Genomic DNA, 8,559 nt, shown 5'->3' on the forward strand with positions numbered 1-8,559 from the left:
CAGCAAGGTCATTGAGTGTAACAACGGCTTTGAAAAGTATTTTGTTTTAAAAACCAGGAACAATTCGCCAAATACTTAAAGGTTTTCGTTCAGGTTTATTTTCGGCAAAGTACCCCAACGGGACAGACGCAGAGTTCGAACGAACTTCTATTGCGTTTTTCCAGCATGCAAAAACTAGATTTTTGAAAAAGAAAAATTACAACTCCAAAAAAATTAACTAAATATTAATTTTGTAGTCAATTAGATGTCATTTTTCAGATTAAACGCTTAAAGAATTTCCTGCCTAGTATTAGCTGTTAAATACCTAATTGAATTGTATAGTTTTAAACCTGTGTTTTTGCTGCTTTTTGGTTTTATTGATCGCATAAAAATTAATACGAAAAAATTCGTTTAACATAATAAATTTTATAAATACATTTGAGGTAAATTTGATAAATAACGTTTGAAGCACATTTCATAATTAACGTTTGAAGCACATTTGAGAATCAACAATTTTCTCAAATGGAGAATAATGCTATGATTTTCAAATCGATATCAAATCGTTTTCAAACCTTTGATATTTGAGAAAGTACTTTGATATCAAATCATTCTCAAATGTAAATCAAACCTAATTGTTTGCTGGGTAGTTCCTTCAAACGATGTAGTTCAGTGTGCATACAACATGAAAATTTTGTACAAAATTCCTTAGGCGCCGAAACCCGCCGCCGCCGCCGCCGCCGCGCCGATATTTTCGTAACTCGGCGGCGGCGCGTGAGAAATGACAAAAAACGGCGGCGGCGGGGCCCGGCGGCGTATACCTCTAGTACATACATACAAGTAAAATATAAATAAATTTAAGTAACACATACATAAAAAAGCTAAGTGGAAAGCATTGCAATCGCATCATCTGCGTCTTTGCTAATCATCTTTACGCTACCACGACAAAATCACATATGAGCCGCTCGCCGTCTGTAGCAAACGACAGCGAGCATGTTCGCGCATATGTGCGCGCAGATGTTCGTCGTGTGTAGCCAGTTTAAGCAAGGTAAGACGCTTGTTTTTAATGATGTGAACTGTCGTATTTTCGATAGAAATGCAAAATCTTGTCGACGATTTGTATCGACTGAGCTGTACAACAGAACGAAGTGCTCCGACATTGACAGCGACAGTAAGTGGCGATTTGTGGCATCGACGAATGGGGCATGCCTGTGAGACAAATTTAAATCGCATAAAATCGTCAATACAAGGTTTCGTTTTGCCGAATGGAGTTTTAGATCCATGTACTATATGCGCACAAGGCAAACAAACTCGTGCATCGTTTAAAGAAATAGGTAGTCGTGCAACGCAAATTTTGCAAATAATACACACAGATGTGTGTGGACCTATGTCAACGAAATCACTCGGTGGCTCTCGATACCTACTAACGTTCCTTGATGATTTCAGCCGCAAAGTGTTTGTCTACCCTATAAAGAGCAAGCAGGAGGTTTTTGATACATTTTTAATCTTTAAACAATTGATTGAAAATCAACAAAACTCTACTATTAAAATACTGCTATCCGACAATGGCAAAGAATTTTGCAACGACAAATTGAAAACATTTATGAAAAAGGACGGAATTGTACATAAGTTTACAGCAGCATATACACCTTAACAAAATTGCGTTGCTGAGCGCATGAATCGGAAGATCATAAAAAAACTACGCTGCATCCTGTATGATGCAAACTTGCATACACAATTTTAGGCAGAGGCAGCTGCCACAACAGCATTTTTAATAATAGAACTCTATGCAGGGACATGAAAAATACTACACCAGAGGAAATTTGGACCACACTGAAACCGGATTTAACTTCTCTTCGAGTTTTTGGATGTAAGGCCATGGTACATATACCAAAAGAGAAAAGACGCAGGCTAGATTCGAAATCATACGAATGCATTTTTCTGGGTTACTGTGAAACAGCAAAATCGTATAAACTGTATAACAGAAAAACAAAGAAAACAGTGATAAGTCGTGATGTATTATTCTTTGAAACTAAGGCGCCATGTGCAGAAACATGAAATGCAAACGTGCAAGGAATTGAATCTTTCGATGATAACGCCGACTCCAGTGATGACGATGAATCTCTTGGATTAATTGAGGGTTTATCAAATTTTAAAATAAGCGAAAAATGAAATTCATCACAGGTTCAAATTGCGAATGAGTATACTTCGCATCAACAAATTTCGAATGCTTCAAACGTAGGCAATAACTTTTCTGCTGATCAATCTGATTTTTTCGGATTCAGTGAGGGTGATGATAATGTCAGTGAGGAGGAGAATCCTCAAGATCATTCATCATGCGAGATGTCAGTCATTCAAATCTCTGACGATGAAAGTAACATCCAAGCAATGGATGGAGCAACGTGCCCCGGGCTGATAGCAGCAGTAAGTAATACAAATGAACCATTAACCGTACGAGAGGCACTGAGCGGCGCAGATAGCAAAGAATGGAATGATGCTATGCTAAGTGAGTATAACGCGTTAATGCAAAACGGCAGTTGGGAGCTAGCAGATCTGCCACCTGGAAGAAAGGCCAAATGGGTGTTTAAGGTAAAAAGGAACTCCGATGACGTAATTAACCGATACAAGGCACGCCTTGTAGTAAAAGGCTTCTCGCAAGTCAGAGGCATCGACTACGATGAAACGTACTCCCCAGTTGCACGGTACTCATCAATCCGCTTTCTTTTGGCCACCGCCGTTAAATTCGACTTTACTGTTCATCAGATGGATGCAGTATCAGCCTTCTTACAGTGCTTTTATGATAAGACCAATAAGGTATGCCGACTTCGTAAGTCTCTATATGGACTGAAGCAGTCCAGTCGTATGTGGAACATAAAGCTAAATTCTGTTTTGATACAAAAACTTGGTTTTAAAATATCCGACTTTGACCAATGTGTTTATTTCAACAACTCAGGGCAGAACATCATCATATTGGCTGTATATGTTGATGACATCTTAATTTTCGGAAACAACAAGGCAATTATTAGAAAACTTAAAACGGACTTATCTACACAATTTAAAATGAAGGACATGGGGCCTGCGACATCCATACTTGGCATGAATGTTTCGCAAAACAACGATGGATCGGTTTCTATAGATAAAAACAGTACCTGCTAGATGTTCAAGAACGATGTAACATGCGTGAATGTACTCCGGCTAGTTCGCCTATGGACCTAAATCAGCGCTTGTCAAAAGAAATGTGCCCCAAGTCAGTTGCTGAACGAGAAGAAATGTCTTTGATCCCGTATCAACAAGCTATCGGTATCATGTATGATGCAAAAATTAGTCGCCCCGACATTAGCTTTGCAGTAAGTGCGCTCTGTCGTTATAACACAAATTATGGCAGAGCACATTGGACAGCGGTGAAGAGAGTGCTTCGGTACCTAAAAGGCACTATAGACCTGAAATTAACATATCGAAAAGATTCCAACGATCAAATGGTGGGATATTGTGACGCTGATTGGGCCGGTAACCAGGACGAACGTCGTTCTAACACCGGATACGTATTTGTCTTGCAAGGAGGTGCCATTTCGTGGGCCACACGTAAGCAACCTACAATAGCGTTATCATCCACAGAAGCTGAGTTTATGTCAATGGTAGCTGCAATACAAGAAGCGCTTTGGCTAAAACGATTTGAAGGTGAACTATTTGCTGATGCGACACCTTCAATACAACTCAACTGTGACAATCAAGGAGCGATCAAACTAGCTACAAACAACAATTATCATGCTCGTACTAAGCACATCGATGTCAAGAACTACTTCATCCGTGAAAAGCTTGCTGAGGGCATAATTAAACTTAGTTTCCTAAGCACAAGTGAAATGATTGCTGATATAATGACTAAACCAGTAAATTTTTCAAAATTATATCAATTTATTGAACAATATGGTTTCCTTTTTGAATTCAATATCGAATTATTGAATTGTTACTAAATAATTAAATGAAATAATTATGAATTGAATCTCTTGTGAGGGTGTTATAATATAACATTGTAATCGATGAATTATGGGCTTTTTTTGCATACGCGTAAAAGCACATTTAGCGCATTTAGCTCTAAATCCTACTCTTAGGGCCGGTTTCTCCATCTCTGGTTAACACTAACTCCCCGGTTAAACATTGTTATCGACGTTCTAACTCCATGCATATAACAGGGAGTCGATAAGGTCGGTAACGATGTTTACCGGGGGATAAGTGTTAACCGGAGATAGAGAAACCGGCCCTTAATGTACATTTATCCATACAAAATTCGAACCCTAAATGCAACTCCATTTTTGCATTAAGAATCTAAATGCTAAAAGCAACCCTGTGATCTTCCAAAATTTCCACAATCGAACATGGNTTACCGGGGGATAAGTGTTAACCGGAGATAGAGAAACCGGCCCTTAATGTACATTTATCCATACAAAATTCGAACCCTAAATGCAACTCCATTTTTGCATTAAGAATCTAAATGCTAAAAGCAACCCTGTGATCTTCCAAAATTTCCACAATCGAACATGGTTTAGGGCCGGTTGTTCAATGTCTGATTAGCACAAATTGGAGGTAGAAGCATCGGTTAAGAACAACGACTACTTTATCGATCACATGTTACATGCATGATGTCGAAATCGTCGATAGTGTAGTGGTAGTGATAACCAGACATTGAACAACCGGCCATTAATGCGAAAAACTGGTAACATTGCTTTTTCGCGTATACAGTGGCTAGCTGCGTTTCAGTGATCGCCGATCGAGATTTCATTTATTATTTTACATTATTTGGATAAAGAAAAGTTACCCAAATTCAACATCGATGTGATGATGATAGAAATCTGAATCAATTTTTGGTCAACTCTGTTTGTTTTGATTCCGAATTAAGTGAGGAAATTTTAGTTGACAGCACCGACAAATGAATACATACACAAAGATATGTTCGGTTATGGTTAAAAGAATTCAAGTTTTTGTATTGAATTTTGGGTTTAAATTTATTTTTTCCTTTTCAGTAGGGTTTTTTGCACATTATCTTCTGCGTTAGAATTGATCGTAATAGATACAGATCTGAATAAGCGACTTGAACACGGCTGTTTGTCAAAAGCATACGATTTCGAACTCGCGTAAATGTACATTTGCTAAATGCGAAAGAAGTATTTTATTGAAGAACAATATAAAGAATGTACAAAACTATACAGGGTTGCCAAAAATGAATTGCAGCTCTCACACTTAATGCAGTGTTTTTGCTGCATTTAAAATGCAACATTTTGCACTTTCAAACATATGTTTTCGAAGAGTGTTCATGCTATCGCATTTAGCAAAATATGTTTATATTCTCCTTCACTTTACAATTTACTCGATTAGTACTTAGTAACTTTCTTTATGACTTTAATATTAACCAATTAATCACAATTCATTGAATAAAAACACCTTCAAAATCATGCGTCTGACTTTGGTTGCATATGCAAATTAAATGGCGGAGTTCAGCTGTCAAACTCCAAAATATGCAAAAGAATTAGAGACAAAAGAAGGTAAAATATAAAACCCAATGAGAATTAAAAATATAAACCTTTCGATGGCAAATATTTATTTACTGTCCCTGTGGTTTCTTTCGGGTGTTGGGTATGGTTCTATTTCTAAGTATAACGGTGCATTTCATTTTGTACGCGAAATTTATACGCATTACTTAATTTCGATTGCTGCAAACATATTTTTGTTATTTTAAATGGCTGGTAAGTAATTATCGTATATGAAAATTGTTCATAAATGCAATCCTTCTGTTTCTAGATGAACGTCCTTCCACAAGCGCTAACGCAAGGAATTTTCTTAAAGGCGGAGAATGGAATTTTGCTTGTTTGGTGATGGAATTGAGGACCCATGAGAAGGGGACTCAATTCGCGGAGGAGCATGGTTTGATCCCAACTAACAGTCTGTGCCCCTTTCATAAGGTGCCCATGAGTAGGCGAAACGACGGCAAGTTTGGGTTTTTTCTATGCCCCGTGGGGATTGTGTCAAAAGGACCCGTTCATCGGTAGCTAAAGGGACGTGGTTCGAGGACGTCCGGATAAGCGTGCCCCACGTGTACTACCTTATGTACTGCTTCGTTGAAAACTTAAGCCGCGAAATGGTTCTACGCCAAGACTACTTAAAAGAAGAAAAAACTTTCATCTGCCGTGGTAATATACCAGTTAGACCACCACGATTGAGAGAATACAAAGGTTGCGCCGATCTCGGACCGCTATTCCTCTCTTAACGAATTTGACAGAATCGTTGTTTGCATGACGTTACCCTTGTGCAACTTGTTTCCGTTTTCCTTGCAACATTATTTCTTCTTCTTCTATTCTTGCTCACGTTTTGGCATTTCTCTCTCGCAATTGCACCAGTGTGACGTCACACAAAAGTTATTCTCAAAAATCCTCTCTGATCGGCGCAATCTTGTATTCTATCATTCTTGTTAGACCACCAACAAGCCAGCGAAAAATTGGTGGTCCGGGGAAGATAGTCCAAATTGGCGAGAGTATGTTTGGAAAGCGGAAGTTCAATAAAGGTAATTTTTGTTCCATTATAGTGTTATAATTTTAATTTTCCCTTTCCTATTTTCAGGCACACGAGTGGAGGGTCACTGGGTCCTGGGCATGATCCAAGATGGCAGTGAGGATCTACGCTTGGAAGTATGTCCTGATAACTGCAGATCAGCGGATATTCTTATTCCGCTGATCAGAAGCATGTGGCCGAGGGGTCGATTATAAGGACGGATTTCTGGCGCGCATATGATAATGGTTTCACCCTTCAGAAAGTCAATTATAGCGACGCCATTAATCCGTTTATCGTAGAAGACGGGACCCACACACAGCGAATTGATTCGCAATGGAGGGTGGTGAAACGCTTCTTTTCTACGTGAAATTACAATCACACCGGTAATTTCGCTGATGTGGTGGTCGAGTATCTGTGGAGGCGTAATATTAAAAGGCCGAAAAGGACATGTTTTTGGCATTAATGGATGCCATTAATTATGTCTATTGTAACGTAGCTTCGCCTACGCTACAATAACATACTCGACATCACCCTAGATACGCCTTACAACTGCACTTAAGTACAAATATATAAACATACGTACATACATACTGGTAGACGCACACACAAACTAACATACCAACGAGACTAAAAGCACCCCTATGTACATACATACGCATACACGACGCTGGCATGGTAAACACATACAAATTTCGCAAACGCCAACTTGGATAATCATGCGCACCAACATATTTGGGGTGTTCACAGTTCGTTCCAAATAGTGTCTCAAAATGTAGACGTCTACATTTTAAGACGTTTTCTAACCGTAAAATCTGTGGTGTTGTTGTTTCCCATACAAAATTGGAAAACGACGCCGTCTACATTTTGTCANAATTGTAGTACAATTAACTTTATTGTACAACAAACAATTTACAATAATTGGTAATACAGTAAAAACATTACAATACTTGTTAAAGCAATTACAACGCTTTACTGAACTGGTTAACACAATTAAACTCATAGCTTGCTTAATCGCAACTCGCTTCTCTGCTCACTTTACTTGTAGCTTGCTGACTTGTAACTGTCCCACTTCGCTGTGGCGGCGCCCTTATATACCTGCGCTCGTACTTATGGCAACTCTAGAACGTTCTGAAGTTTATCGCTCATTCTCTTTCTCTCGCTGTTCGCAGTGTTCATCCAACTTGACGTTTCTCTTTGTGGAACATTCTACGTCATTCCTCGAACATTCTGCCTCTTTCTCGTTGTTCGCTTCACGTTGCCGCATATTCGTCACACTGCCCTCCACCTAAGTCTGATCGTCCCGATCAGACACACTTGCTGTTCCAAACGCTGCAAGCCTTTCCAAGTGGACCACCTTCGTCTTGTTTCTTGGTCTCCCAACGGTCTGGATTCGATACACTACTTCATTCAGCCGTTTGACGACCTTATACGGACCTTCCCAGTTGCATTGTTGTTTTGGGGACAAACCTTGCTGCCGTTGTGGATTGCACAGCAACACTAAGTCTCCCTCTTGGAAACCCTCGGAGTTCATTGCCTTATCATATCTGGCCTTCATCTTGTCACTCATAATTTGAGTTCGCTGCCTCACAAGAGCATGTATTTCTCTTAACTCCTCTTCCAGGATGTTGAACGTCTCTTTCCCATTTCTCCTTGCATCGCCAGTTATTCCAAACTTCAGGTCACTAGGCAAACGGAGCTCACTGCCGAAGATTACCCTTGCAGGAGTTTTACCCGTTGTTTCATGCACTGCTGACCGGTATCCCGTCAGGAACAGGGGTATGCGGACATCCCAATCTTTCTGAGTTTTGTCCACGACCTTCTGCAAATGCTCTTCCAGGGTTCGGTTGAACCGCTCCACCATGCCATCTGATTGGGGATGAAGAGCCGTTGTTCGAGTTTTCCTGATACCCAGTATCTGGCACATCTCTTGAAACACCGCCGATTCAAAATTTCTTCCCTGGTCAGAGTGCAACTCTATAGGTACACCGTATCTTGCAACCCAATTGTAGGTGAATACCTCCGCTACTGTTTTAGCTTCCTGGT

Source organism: Rhagoletis zephyria, unplaced genomic scaffold (assembly GCF_001687245.7).
Source record: "Rhagoletis zephyria isolate East Lansing unplaced genomic scaffold, Rhagoletis_zephyria_1.1 Rzeph_scaffold_00518, whole genome shotgun sequence".
In the NCBI taxonomy this organism is placed as follows: Eukaryota; Metazoa; Arthropoda; class Insecta; order Diptera; family Tephritidae; genus Rhagoletis; species Rhagoletis zephyria.